Source organism: Talpa occidentalis, unplaced genomic scaffold (assembly GCF_014898055.3).
Source record: "Talpa occidentalis isolate TD23 unplaced genomic scaffold, MPIMG_talOcc4v2.1 talOcc4.2, whole genome shotgun sequence".
Taxonomy (NCBI): Eukaryota; Metazoa; Chordata; class Mammalia; order Eulipotyphla; family Talpidae; genus Talpa; species Talpa occidentalis.
The window spans coordinates 93,363,291-93,379,127 of NW_023602073.1; positions in this window are offsets into that span (position 1 = coordinate 93,363,291).

Consider the following 15,837-nt stretch of genomic DNA (forward strand, 5'->3'; position numbering starts at 1 on the left):
CATATTACCAGATATCAATGCCAAATATTATTGCTTGGCTTTTAACCAGAGATAAACTTCCTGTATTTCAGGTCACACAGACGCAAATTCAATGTAAAATTTGGCCATATCCACATTCTATACACATTTTTATCAAATCATCTGTAAAATATGAGCATTTTGGGGAAAAACACTGACTCAAAAAAGCTGGTGAAAGTAGGGAGTCATTGAAAAAGATAATATGTATTTAAAGATTTTTCTTTAATGTAAAGTATAAAAATGAGCATTTTAACAATCTTTTGATATTGGGTTTTCATTTTAAACTTTTAAAGAAGTCTGCTGCTGTTTTAAATAGCCTGCTGATATCTGATGGTATCTATTGAGTTTAAATTCTAGATTTGTAGCATCTCTATTTTTGATTTTTTAGATTTCTTGCCCATGCACAATTTCAAAAAGTACTTTTCCAATTACCTTTTTAAAAGTCATCCAAAGAATCCAACCTAGTTTTCTTTTACTTAACACTTTCTTTTAATAAACCATTATTATATATTATTAAATTTAATTACTTAAATCCAAGTACAATTGGTATAAGTAGGTTCAGCATCAAAGTGACCGCTGGAAAGTATAGATCCCCAGTGAGGACTACAAAGTGGAAGCTGTCAGAACTTACCTGCTCGGTCCTGAGACTGCTCTTGCTCTGGTGCCTGTTGACATTACTAAGTAGTCTTTGGAGATGATTTGTGAGACAGCTAAGTGGTAATCAGTTGAAAGAGTCTGGTTATTACTCAGTTTTTGTTGGTGCTGCCAGAACTATGGAAGGAAGGACTAGCATTTTACCGTCACTTATTTGTATCGCCTATTAATGTTAATCAAGTTCTTCAGTTACTTGTCATTCTTGCACTAAATGTACACTTAAAAGTACTGATACAAATTGGCCTATCGATGGAAGGCATTTTGTGTTTGTGAAATCATTTGTTTCAAATTACTTCATATGCGACTAAAAAATATTTACAAATGCATTTGCATGCCTATTCTATCACAAGAGGGCACTCATGCCCCATTCTTTAAAGCAAGTGCCGTTTCAGGCATTGATTTAAGAGGCATTACCACTAGAATAAAATTTAGACTTACAGGCTAAATTTCAAGTTCAGTATAAAACTGGGTACTGGTGATTCTGCTTATTCAAACACAGAAATTCTTAATACATTAATATCATAAAAGACTTTTCACACACAGAATATGAAAGATGTGAAAACTTACTGTGTTAAGCAATATTTCATGTTTTGATAAGCCATTCCAAAGTCTTTGTTATTTTAAGTGCAATTATAATTTTATTAATTATTGAATATTGAAATTAGGTTTCCAGTCATCTATCACACAATTGGTATTAATGAACATCTATTTTATGTTGTTTCTGTTCCTTGGATTTATTATATTTTTATATTTTATGGAATGTATATGGTGTTGTATTAGTTCATTTCATTTATGACTTAGTAGTTATATCTTGTATTAGTTATCTACTGTTGCCTAACAATTAACCTTAATACTTAGTGAATTAAAATAGTGATCATTTATTATCTCATCATTTCTGAGGGTCAGGAGTCTGGGAGCAGCTTAGCAGGGTGCCTCTTGCTCAAGGTTTTTCACAAGGTGGCAGTCAAGCTCTTGGCCAGGTTTGCAGTCATCTCAAGGCTCAACTGGAACTGAGGGATTTGTTTCCAAGTTCACTAACAGGGAAGTTGACTTCTCTTGAGCCTAGTGATCTAAGTAGGAGAAAGAGGGAGTGCTGAGAAGGAGGCGACAGTCTTTTTGTAAGCTAATCTCTGAAATGATGTCCTATTATTATTGCCATATTTTGCTAGAAATGAGTCAATAAATTTATCTCTACTAAGGAGAGGATTATAGAGGGTGTGACAACCCAGAGACAGGCATCCTTGGGAATCAGCATAGGAGGCTGCTACTACATAGCTGAATAATGATGGGACCATGTAAAGACATAAATCTCCTCTGGTAGTTAGGATCATGTATTATTACATTCTCAGGGAATGAATTTTAACATGATAGAGTTGTAGTTCTCAACATTTTAATTATATATTATTATTATTTTTTCTCAAAGTTTATTGAGCTGCCAATTGTTTATACATTGGGAGTACACTTTCATACCTCCCATGTGTGGGCATGCCTTACTCACCTTCCACCAAAGTTCTAGTGGTAATGCTGAATCACCTTCTTTCCCTCATCCTCTCCGGTAGCCAATGTATTTTTACAGAATCTATGACTAAGATTAAAACAAATATTTGAATAGGAATTTAGCATGCTTTTATTTCCTTACCAATCAGAGATCGTGTCTGCCACAAATAAACAAATAAGGAGAATGAATAAAAAATTAGTAAAATTCAAAAGAAGCTAGTATCTAACACATTGAATTTGGGATTGACAATGTGAAAGGAATCTGGTGATGCTGCAATTGCTTTTTGAGTAGATGTTCTTTTATTTTTATTTATTTATGCATTCAAGAACTGGGTTGATATTCTTCAGCCGAGTCAATTGTGGGTGTAGGATGTGGAAACATCAGATAACCAGTCTGAGGAGTTTCCTGTGCTCCTGAAGGAGAACTTTGTATCAAGAACCTTATGGGATCTCAGCAGTGGGTAAGGATGTCGGTAATTTTACTTCCCTGGGAAGTTTCACCTTCCTTTCACAGTCTCCTAATTGTCATTTGTTCACTTTTACTGCTAAAAAACCCAGATGGGTTTTGCTAGCTTTGGGGTACCCTGATACTTGATCATTTGGGCATTATTTCATTATTTAAAATATTATTTTATTTACTTTAAAAACAGATGATACAGTGACTTAGCATACAATTCAAAAACTTTCAAGAGAATGCATTCTAAAAGTCTTGCTCTCGTTCTTATTTCTCAGCTCCTCAATTCTCTTCCAGTTTACCCATGTCTAGGCCATCCTTCTAAGCTATTAAATGTACATATAAAAATTATATATAGAAAAAAGTTTTTTCTTTATTCTTAAGCAAAAAATAGTAATTATACTCACTGTTCCATTCTTTTTTTCACTTAACAATATAAGTTGGCATGTCAGCGCATAAAGTGTTTCTTTATTCTTATTTAATGAATGGTAATACTCTATTGTATGAATACACCATAATATGTTTATCCAGCTCTCTGCTGATAGACTTGAGGTTTTTAGTTCTTTGCTTTTCAAATAATGTTAAAATAAGCAAACTTGTTTAAACATTTTATTATTAATTTTTAAATATCATTAATCTTTGATTCAAGAGGTAGGTTTAAAAATTTTACGGTATTTGGGCCTCCCTGGTGGTGCAGCGGTTGAGCGCTGGGTTGCAAAGCTGCCCGCAGCCTCTGCAGTGCCAGTTCGATCCCCGGCCACCGGCGAGGGTCCCGCATGGTGCGCAGACCTCTCCTGCCACCCACTGCTCCCCTCAGCAGTGTATTTCGTCAGTCTGCCTGCTCTGCTCCCCGCTCTGGCTCTGGTGAATTCTCTCACCCTCCCGCGCTTCTGACTGTACCCAGGGCTTGTATAAATAAATAAATCTTTAAAAAAAAATTTTTTACGGTATCTAAGAGGTATTGAAGTATCAGTAAACAGTGGATTAGATTAGATTATGGGTATAGAATTAATAAATATTAGCCTGAATTTTCAGTAATCATGAGACTTTTAATTTTGCCATTTCCCCATTTTTTTGGTGAAATATTTAAACGTACAGAAAATTTGAAATAATAGTATAATGAATACCCATATGCTTATCACCTAGATTCAAAATTTGTTAATATTTCACCACATTTGCCTTTATTTTTTAATTCATAGAAAATCTCCATGTCAGCTTGCTTACATGTATCTTATTTATTTATTTATTTACTTATTTATTTATTTATTTACATATTTATTTATTTATTTATTTATTTATTTATTTATTTATTTATTTAGGCACTGGGTATAGTCAGAAGCGCGGGAGGGTGAGAGAATTCACCAGAGCCAGAGCGGGGAGCAGAGCAGGCAGAAGGACCGAAGTACACTGCTGAGGGGAGCAGCGGGCGGCAGGAGAGGTCTGCGCGCCATGTGGGACCCTTGCCGGCGACTGGGGATCGAATCGGCGCTGTAGAGGCTGCGGGCAGCTTGGCAGCCCAGTGCTCAACCGCTGTGCCACCGGGGAGGCCCGCTTACATGGATCTTAGCATAATTTCCCACACTAAAAATAGAATATAAAATACATAGGAAGAGAAAATTTTAGCTGTTTGATGTTTCTATTTGTATCTGTTCTAAAAAAATGAGCTTATTATACTTACTCTCAGCAAAAGATTTACTGATGTTTCCACGTCTTATAATGTGATCAGCTAAAAAAATGTGTGGCATTATACATGGTGTAAATTATATGAGTCTAATGCAGTGAATTTAGGGATAAAGGGGCTCTCTGCCCAGATGTCCCATTGAACTTGTACCTTCTCAACTTGACATCCTGGAATTCAAATGGATTCTAGTGGGAATTAGGGGACACATGCTTTTGTCCCTTGCCCATTACTAAGTTCCTTATGGGGAAATGATGGAAACGCTACCATTCAATAAGGTTCAACATATACTTTTTTTTTTAAAGATTTATTTTATTTATACAAGAACTGGGGTACAGGCTAGAGTGCTGCAGGGTGAGAGAATTCACCAGAGACAAAGCGGGGAGCAGAACAGGCAGATGGACCAAAAACACTGCTGAGGGGAGCAATGGGCGAGACAGGAGTGGTCTGTTGTGCCATGTGGGTATCTCCTGGCTGGTTGGGAATCGAACCCGCACTGCAGAGGCTCCGGACATCTTCATAGCACTGCGCTTAACCCACTGCGCCACCGGGGAGGCCCTCAACATACATTTTGACAAATCAAGGGAGAATACCAATGATGGAAGTATTGGGTTCTAAAAAGTATTGGGTTCTAAAGACCAAGACCCCGAGAAAAAATTCATTAAAAGAGAAGAGGACGTGAGACGGTTTAGGTCATGCTCAGGAACAGCATTTATGTCTTGCGATTCCAACAATAATATGGAGGTTAAACCTTGGTTTTTGTATCATGGGAGAAAATGGCAGTGTTACTAATTGCTAACACAATTACTTAGTTACTGGGTTACAAATTGTAACTAATTGCTGACTTTGGGACTCAAGTACGTGTACTATGGGAAGCTTTTTCTGAATGTAGTATAGAAAGAGTGGTCTCTGCATGTTGCACAAGCTTTAGTGCCACTTCTGTTAGCAGCAGAGCTCAGGTTCCACCTACAACAGAATGATTATCCAGTTTGGGGCATGGGTATTGAGAGAATTCCATCTCAGAATATAGCTTCTGAGACACTTTCCAGTGTTGAGGCTGTGAGTTCTTGGCCTGGCTATTTGTGCTGTCTAGCCATAAAATGGCACTAACCCATTGACAAGTAAAGGCACCCCTGCATCTTCCTGGAAATTCTTAAGTAGAAATATCTTCTCATAGTTAAGGAGACCAGCACTTTAAATTTAAAATTGTTTGCATACTTTTATGTGCAAATTTGCAATCTCACTGGAAGATACCTAAATGGTAAGATCTTGACAGAGAAGTATCTGTACCATTATAAAATACGTTGCTGCACATCCCTTTGGTGACCAAGATCCCTTTAAGTTCTGGGTAACAGGAACACAGAGATGTTTGACTGATAGGGTCCTAGAGATCTGGTTTACCCCAAGCTTATCTACTCATTGGGATTCAGGCAGTTCCCAGTCCAAATCTGATTCACATAGAGACATCATCATAACAGTTTTAATGAATCAATATCTTCTAAGTTATTTCTTAATTATGATATTTCTAGGAGAATATGGAAGACTTATACTATCAAGTTAAAGTACAAAGAATAAAATTTCATTTTATAATTTCATCTTGAAAACCTAAGAAAGGGGCTGCAGGAGAGATTGTATTATTATTTGCAGAGGTTTTGTCTTATATCTTTTAATATTCTAGGTATGCCACTGTGAGAAAACATTCTAAATCACCTGGATTTTATATATCAGAGAGAGGATATACTTCACCTTTCCTAATCTCCATGATCATTCACAGGAAAGCTCTGTAACCAACCCCAGAAAGGAAACATTTATACTCTGGTACCTGAATTCTAAACTGATTAGCTGAAATGAAAAAAAAAATCAATAACAAATGCATTATGCAAATAAGGGCCACTCAAGATTATTCTGCTTTGAAGAGATAAAATTAGATGCTTAGCAGAGAAAGGGGAGGATAAGAGCAAGTTAGAAGCTCATTTGGATTATGTTTTGATATTAGCCCTCCCTATTAATTTTTGACTTCTGCAACTACAAATTATAAATATTCTACAGATATTACATTGAATTTTAATTGATATAAAATGTCTGATTTATGTATAGCCACAGACTGGGTAACATGAGACAGAATTTAATTGTAATTAGAAAATAATTAATATTTTGGTGGAAATGTGTAGTTTGTTGAAGATCCCTGAATTCACCAGAATATTCACTAGATTATTTCTATATATTTTTTCTTTAAAGATCATTGGAAAGTTAAAAAAAATTTAAATGTCTGATTTGATTAGCTTACTTGAAGAATTTTGAACGCTTTCATTTTGTAACATTAAGAGAGATTATTTGTGCTGATTTTGTAATGTCACTAGGTTGAACTATATTTCTCAGAATTTCTTTTCTTTGTATTTCTGGTTAGTGCAGGCCCCAAAGAGAGATTCTTGTGCAAGATTGGTAAGGTGGAAGTGAAGAAATAACCAATCTGTGGCTCACACACATTTCCACTTATCTGCTGGTTCACATTGTTGAAAAGTACCTACCCCATCTCCCCCCAGATACTCTCAGTTTCCCTGACTCTTGACCAGGTGAATGTTTCGCTCTGTGACCAAAAGACCCAGTCCATATGGGGTACCTATGCCACCAACCCCAGAGGCAGCACGAAGAGACATGGGTTTCAGTCAGTCCTTGTAGGTGTCCAGCTCATGCTTGTAAGTTCAAATTTGTTCTTGTCATCCCCAGTACATATCTGTTTTTCCTTCCTATCTGCCTTCCCTGGGACTTGAAGCTCTTTCATCAGATTTGGAGACCCCAGCCTTATAGAACCTGCTTAGCCTGTTCCCACAATCCCTGTATCAAATCTCTTCATACAAGTGGTTCTTAGCTGAGGCTAACTTTAATCCCCTTGGGGCATTTGTCAGTCTCTGGGGACATTTTTTTTCACCTATCCCCTCTCCCCGGAGACATTTTTGATGGTTACAATGGGAGTGAGTGGGTAAGAAGGCTATGAGGGCAGGTGTGAGCATTGCTATTGGCATCCAGTTGGCAGAGTTTTGGTATAAGGCTAAATATCCTACAATGTGTAGGGGAACACCCCTCTCTGCCCTCTATCTCCAACACACACAACATTATCTCGTCTAAAATCTTAATTTTGGAGGTTGAGAAACCAGCAGGGTTTTGTACTGAATAATTCTTTGTTGAGTGGGAGGGTGTGGAGGACTGAAATTCTGCTTCTGCAATTAAACACTGACTGATACTCATATTGTGAAATATAAATATTTTATCAATTTCCTCATCAGTAAAATTACATTTTCATCAAAAACCAAAAGGATAAAAACTTTTGATGAACATAAACAGCTATCAATTAATTGATGATATATCATCATCAATTTACTGGTATTGATTGGTTCAGTATCAGAGTTTCCTGTCATGTCATCTGGTTTTACAAGGAATAAAGAAAATTCTACTTATAGGTATACACAAGGGGACAGATATAATTTGGTAGTAGTTGGTGATGAGATAGTATTCCCAGCTATTATTGTTCTCTAGATTATCACATAATATAAGCATAACCTAGATGTAAATTCATAGACTTTTCAGAATATATTGGGTCCTTATAAACTTTTTGGTATATATAACCAGATGCCTATATTGGTCTTAAATTTTTAAAAATCATGCATCCATTTTGTTGATGTATCTTCCACAGAAAACTATTTTTGAAAAGTATAAGAAAAAATACTGGTTAAGATGTCTTATTGTGTGAACGTAAATTCATTATATATAAATATAAATGTTTTATATATATGTAAAGTCTGATGAATATTCTAGCATAAATATATTCTCTACCTTAGGTTCCAGCAGCATTGTTTAACCCAGTAAATACTTAAGTTTTACTAATACCTACTGAGATACTTTATGTTGCAGAAAATCATTTTACTATTAGAAATTGAAAGAGGAAAAGAGCAGTTCCTAACATTCAGAAGGTGGCTTGGCACTCACAACTAGGACATATTGTTCTCCTATGAGACATAAACAATTTCACAGAGCACCAGCCTCAGACAAGATTAATCTGAGGCCATGATAAAATGAGACAGAGCAAGGCCACTCATAATTTTGTCTAAGCACAGATATAAATGAGGTCACTGTGACACCCTCTGAGATAGCCACAAACACCCCAGTCTCAGTGAGTGCTATATCTTTACCAATTATAGCTTTATTTTTGTGTTAGTCTTCTGGTCTATAGATAAGACTGAGTAAGATACTCGATCATAGACTCTCTCCAAGTTATCTAATCAAAGCACAAATCCCTTAACTTCCCCCCCCACCCCGCCCCTGCCACTCTTTACCGAGATATCTCATGATTATCCATGGTATATATTCTCCCTGTATATCAAGGAATAGACCCAACTTGCTCAGCTATAGGTGTGTTTTTGGTGATTCTTTAACTGGAAGGAATAGACAGAATTTATAAATTGAGCAATTTGTTCAGAACACATTATTTCAGCCTGTAGTATATTGTTCCAAACTGTTTGAGTGCTTTGGTTTAAAATCTTTGAGACTATGATGGAAGTCATAGACCTTCTCAGTGGAACAAAAACATTCACTCCAAAAGTCCCATATATTTTCAGAGGTTCATACACTTCTTTGATTAGGAGTCTGGATTTGGCTAGTCATTGAGATTAAAATTCAGTCTGTTCTCAAGGAGTTCAAGATCAGCACAAAAGAGTAAGTGACATGTTTCTTATTGGAAAGACTCCTTAAACAGAGCTGATTTGCAATTGAAAAATACCTCCTAAATAAAGAACCTGGATTATGATGAGGAGAAGGTTAATTCCGGAAGTATATTCTTTTCCTTCTTAGTATAAGTAGATAAATTTATTATCAATTTGTGGCAATAACACATTGTTTCTGACACTGTGTAGGAGAGAGATGAGGAGGAAGAGAGTAGGAGGAGGGGTGAAAGAGAGAGAGAACTTTTGCAAAATGTACAATTTACACAATGTTCCTTTCAAATGGTAAAAGGTTTGTTTCTTCCTTCTCATTTACAAAGTCTTTCTATCATTTGAGACAGAATGAACAAGGGAATTATTTTCCCAATGACAGAAAATTGTGTTACAAAAATCAGTGTTTGCATTTGAGGTGACTAAATTACAGAAAGACTGAAAATTATGTGTTTCCCCACTCCCCTGAGATGTGAGATCAAACCCTGAATATTTGAAATATCATTGGAAGTAAGACCTGTATCTTATTTAGCTATGTACTATAAACACACCGAAATAGTACTCAACAAATGTTTGTTATTGTAATCCCAGAGGTGCAGTACTTCCAAGCTCTTTTCTCCATTGGCATCCACTCTCCCCACCTGTTGTTTCTGATCCGAAGACTGCCTTTCTGTTGAGTTTTCCGTGGCAGTTGGTTTTCTTTCCTTTTGTTTGGCACCTTTTTCCTGAATTCCTGCTTAGTTTGACTTGGCTTGACTAAAACTTTAGCTCCAATTAGCCCCTCAATAGGCTATTCTTATCAACGCTCCAAAATATTTATATATCATAGGTAAGTTTTAAGAGTCTGACATGGAGTGGGTATAACATGAATGTTAGCATTGTCCACGCCAGAGCCTTGTCTACCTCCTGAGTTTTTTGCTGTCCCTTGGAATCCTGTTCCACTGCTTCTGAGGGCTAGACTTTCTTGTGACACTCTGGACCTTCTTTTGAGGGTCCATTGTGCCAAGTCAAGTTGTAGCGCTGTCTTCTTTTGTCCTCATCCTCATAGTCTAAGACTCCTTTCTCTCCTGACTTTTTTCTCTGTTTTGCGTTACTGACGATCTACCAGAACTCATAGCAAGTTTTGCTTTTTAAAATACACACACACACATGCTCATGTATGTGTGTATGCTTGTATGTATGTATATACACCACATTTTTCTGATCTACTCCTCTGTCCTTGGGCACTTAAGTTGAAAACAACTTAAGTTGTTTTCATAATTTTTCTATGTAAATAGTGCTGTAGTGAATGTAGGGATGCATATATTCCTTTGAATTAGTGTTTTTGTATTCTTTGGGTATATACCTAGGAGTGGAATTACTGGGTCAAATGGTAGATCTATTTTTTAATATTTTGGGAAACCTCCATACTGTTGTCCAAAGGGACTGGACCAGTCTACATTCCCACGAACACTGTACAAGGTTCATTTTCCTCCACGTCCTTGCCAATATTTCTGCTCTTTTTGCTTTGGGCCATTCTCGTAGATGTGTAATATGATAGTACTGAGATAATTGTTGATTCACACTGAATATGTAGTTGAATATAACATAGAGGGAGATCTTTTGTACCATTCCCCAATGGTAACTTCTTGCAAAGCTATAGTATAATATAGCACAACAAGGATATTGATTTTGATACAATCCACTGTTCTTACTTAGATTTCCGTGGTTTTCCTGTACTCATTTTACCTGCCCATCCCCATCTTCCCCCTCCTATATTTAGTTTTATACAAGAAATTTTCCCTTTTAATCTTTCAAAGTAGGGTCTATTTCCCATCTTCTCCTACAATAGTTTAAGCTCTCATTAAAAATAGTTTGAAAATCTACTGGAATGGATTTGTTTTTAGCACAAAACTGTCTGACTATTCTTCCTGAGGATAAAGTGTCTGCCTGGTTTCAAAGGTTTGACTCTGCACCCTAAATAATGCTAAAGAAATGTCTTTCATTTATTTCTCAAGAATTGGTCAATTATTTTATTTTATATACTTATTTATTATTTATGTGTAGAAGAACTGAAGTGTAGGCCAGAGGTGTGGAGGTGGGGTTGAGAGGATTCACCAGAGACAGAGTGGGGAGCAGAACAGGTGGAGCAGACAGAGTGGGGAGCAGAACAGGTAGAAATACACCACTAAGGGGAGCAGCAGATGAGACAGGAGTAGTCTGCTGTGCCATATGTGGGTTAGCTCCCTGGCTGGAGATCTAACTCATGATAGCGCTGAGACTTACCCACTATGCCACCAGGGAGGCCCAGAATTGGTCCTATTAGAGGGATGACTTAAATCAAACATAGCTCAGATTTTCTCTAAGACATGGGTTTTAAATTTGCAGAGGTGTTTGAATTCCAGTTCATTAATTTATGAGTGGTGAAATTGGGCATATAATAAATGCTCAAGAGAGACTGCAGGTGTCAAATCAGGCTATGCTAAGATGTTTGGATTGTAACTTGAAGCTAATGGGGTACTATTGAAGTGTTTCAATTGGGGGAGGGAGAAAAGCAGATTTACATTTTAGAGATATTTAGATTGACTCATTACCATTTTTAGGTTACGATACAGTTGAGGAATACTTTTTCTCTAAAATAGTAACACACACACACACACAACATCTTATTAAATACAATTTAAGGAAGCTTCTCAAGGCCATGGACTCTAGTCTTTGAACTTTGAAGTTAAGTGATTTGCTGAGAATGAAAGAAAAGTTTGGGACAGTAGGGAAGATTTGGATTAACTGCTGTGAAACATGTGGAAAGATGGTGAACAGCGATATGAGAGAGATGGCAGGAGAATGGTGAAAGCTCAACTGCAATCAGAGGTCATGATTTAGAGGCACCAATCCTCTGTGAAGTGGGCTTTTTCTCCAGGATCTCAGCACAGTATCAGAAGTTGAGTAGTTAGGTGGCATTTTGGAGTGAGCACAAGTGGAAGTATCATTGCATTTTGCATAAAACAAAGTGAGAGTAGTGATTTGAATGATAATTTGAACATGCATACATGGAATAATTTGACTAAATGTGCATGCACACTTTGGTTTTGCTGTGGCCTGATTCATATTCAGTTTTGATGTACAGAGCCAGTCTGATCCTTGAAGCTCTGTACAATCCTCTGGAAGTTTAATCCTTCCACCAGCTCATACTGCCTTCCCTCTCACCTCTTTGGTGTTAGGCTTCTGGGGAATTCATGAACTAGCAGATTCCACTGTTCTTACCCCAAGTTGAAGGGCACAGATTATTATAGGAGACACTGGAAAAATTCCCTTTTGTCTTATGAAATAATCATTTTTTTTCCCTCTGAGGATTTGAGATTCTAGAAGAAAAACGAAAGGAAAATAAATAGAAATTGGATGTAAGTGCATATACTTCATGACTGCCCAAGTAACCAGTTCTATCAAACTCCTTTGTGAAGTTAAAATATCATCAAAATGCTTCATAATATCTTTAATTTTTTATTTCCTTCATTCCCTTTTTAAATCTTTTTTTAAAAAGATTTATTTATACACAGAAGAAAGACTTATTTATGCACCTTTGTAGGCCAGAGGTGCAGGGTGTGGTGATGGTGTGTGTGAGAGGATTTTCCAAAGACAGAGTGGGGAGCAGAACAGATGGATCTGCTGAAATATCCTGCTAATGGGAACTGTGGGTGAGACAGGAGTGGTCCGCTGTGCCATATTTGGGTTAGCTCCTTTACGGGGGATAAACTCAGGCCATTGAGGTGATGGTGCTGAGACTTAACCCCTATGCCACCAGGGAGGCCCTTCTGTATTTCATCTTTTAGAGGATAATATAAGGGTTATGAACTAGCTCCATTATAAGTACTCCAGAACATAAGTATTTGGTAAAATAAACATTTGCAAGGCTGATAAAAGACATGGGTGTCCTTATCTGTATTGAGAGGTGCATGGGTGAAGTCAACTCTGGCATTTAGAAGTGTTACTTCTCTGAGTCTCCAAAATATTATAAGGTTGAACTTGGCCAGTTCATCAGTCTAGAGAAAGTGAGTTATGCTGAGTCTAAGATGTAAAAGACTAGTAGCTAAAGTCCAGGTGTATTATCTTTTTTTGGTCACTTCTGTTACTACATTTTTCTTGTTGAACTGGTTAGAAAGTCTATAGGAAATTCATCCTTTGGACATATCTGTTGAAAGAATCTCTATAACTTTGGTCCTCGCCCTTCCCTCTGAGCATCCCCTGCAAGACTTAGTGTGTGGAGCTTGGCCTTTCATCTTCTTGTACAAGCTCCCCTTGTCCTGAATTCCTACTCTCTTGCATTATTCTGCCAACTTTCCAACAGCACTCTTTTGCAGAAGCTGTATGTTATCCATTGATGGGTTTTAGAGCACAGTAGGATTCAGCAATGTTCACTACCTGCTTCACTTTCTCTCAGCTGGGTGGTGGTGATAATAAGATCATATCCCTGAAATGTATAATAGTATAAAATTCTAACAATAATAATTAATATTTCATTGTAAAACTCCACTATGAAACCCCAATCACTTATTAAACCATTCCTGCCTCACTGCAATGTTGAGGCCTCCTACCCCATCTGTCACCCTTCTCATGACTTCATCCCCATTGCACTGGCCACTCCTTCCTTACAACCTCCCTGTCCACTATAGATCCCCAGATATAGCACTATTCTCAATCCTTTGAAATTCCTGAACACCTTTAGCCGTTTCTGCCACTGTCATGTTTTCCTGTGAAAACTCCAGCTCTGATGAAATCCCACTAGCTGATGAGAAACAGCTCATTTTACCCTCAAATCTTCTTGTTTATATCTGAGCAGATGCACTTTCCATTAACTCCTTCCCTAAGCCTATTCCTCTAGATTTCCCAGCCTCTAATAATGAACTTCCACCTAACTCATATTATATCCTGAAACCAACCACCTCTTTCTAGCTCTGTTTCTACCAGCCTAACACTAAGCAAAGCCAGAGACAGGGTTTCTTGTTTATGTTCTTGCTTGCATATAGTCTTGTACACAGTATGAATGGGAGTGGCAATTAGATTATGTATGCCCCAGTTAAAGTTAATGTCAGCTTCTGATGGGACTTTGAATAAAATCCCAACTCCTCTCCCGGCCTTCTGTGACTCAGCCTCTGCCTACTGTGTCCTCATCACCATACTCTCCTTCTCATTCCCTGGAGTCCAACCATGTTGACTCTCTTGGTTTGTTAGGTATGCCAAGCTTAATTCTGCCTCATAGACTTAATGTTTGTGATTTTACCTTCTCATACCCAGATCTTTGCAGTCAGATGCCCTCATTTTTCAGTACTCTGTTTTCCATTCTGTTATTCAAATAGGTATGTTCTCCCTAATCAATAACTATCCAATTACCATTTTAATTTTTTCACAGTACTCATGCCCATGTGCTATAAATATATGAGTACTGCGAATAATATATCAGTTATTATTACAGTGTCCTCAGCACCAAAGAACTGTGTCTGGCAGATAATTGGTACTCAATGAATATTTGTGGAGTGAACATGAAAATCAGATAAAAATCCTTTTCTTTGGAATAGATGTCAAAAAATATGTAACACAAAAAGTGGCATATGTTTCATAGGAAAGGCATAAATAAAATGCCATGACTATTCAGAGGCAGAAATTAGTAGTATATGGTGAGAAAGAGAATATCTTCAGGAGGAGATCAATCTTAGCTAGGTTTAAAAGAGAGGAATTTAGAGTTGGAGAGGAAAAGACATTCTAAGTAACAGGTATTATAGAATAAACAAAGACCTAGATTGGAAAGCTTAGAATGCAGGTGGAGAAAAGGATGCTGTTTGATCAAAGGGTCAGGGAAGCACAAATGTGGAAACCAAGGTTGGGGTTTCTATTAGGGCCAATGCATGAAGTGCCTGTAAGATAGACTGGAGAACTTGGCAGTCAATCTGCAAACAATGGAGGGTCACAGAAGTGCATGTGTAAAGGAGTGATATAATCTGAGCAGTGTGGATCTTCAAGATTTCTGAGAATTATGAATGAATGGACTACAAGAGTGAGAGGTTGTAAGTGGTTTGTTGAGGGGAGTCAGTTATGAATGAGGCCAATACATTTTTCCAGAGGGCTGATTTTGAGGCCCTGGATACTGAGTGAGAGATGTGGTAGAGGGAATGGAGAGGAAGGCAGGAATGTGATTGAGGTATTGAGGGCAGAATCAACAGGATTTGACAACTAATTGGTCTGACAAACTATAACATTTCCTCCAAGCTTTCTGTTTTTGTATTTATTTCACTGCTAATTACTATTAGCTGTAGCATTAATCTTAGTAATTACAATTATTTGAATGTTGATAAAAGCTATTCTATTAATGTTCACAATTTTGTAATCAGTTTTGTCATAACTCTTAGGAGCTAAGTAGCAGATGTCTGATTTCAGAGGATGATAATGGATCACCACATGTTAGATAAATTATGAACTTAAAATTGCTTTCATACTGTACATTTATGAGGGCAATAATCCCTTAGGATACTATTTAAAATACACAGAGCCAAATTCTATCCTTAACTGAATGCTTGAGTCTCTTGAACTGCAAATACCTATCAATTGACAGAATTTAAATCCCATCAAATACAGCAGAAACCTTTCTAAGCACAGTATTTTCCCCTGTGAGTACTACTTTTTTTTTTTTTTTTTAAAGATTTATTTATTTACTTATACAAGCACTGGGTACAGTCAGAAGTGCGGGAGGGTGAGAGAATTCACCAGAGCCAGAGCAGGGAGCAGAGCAGGCAGAAGGACCGAAGTACACTGCTGCAGGGAGTACACAGAGCAGGGAGCTGCGGGCGGCAGGAGAGGTC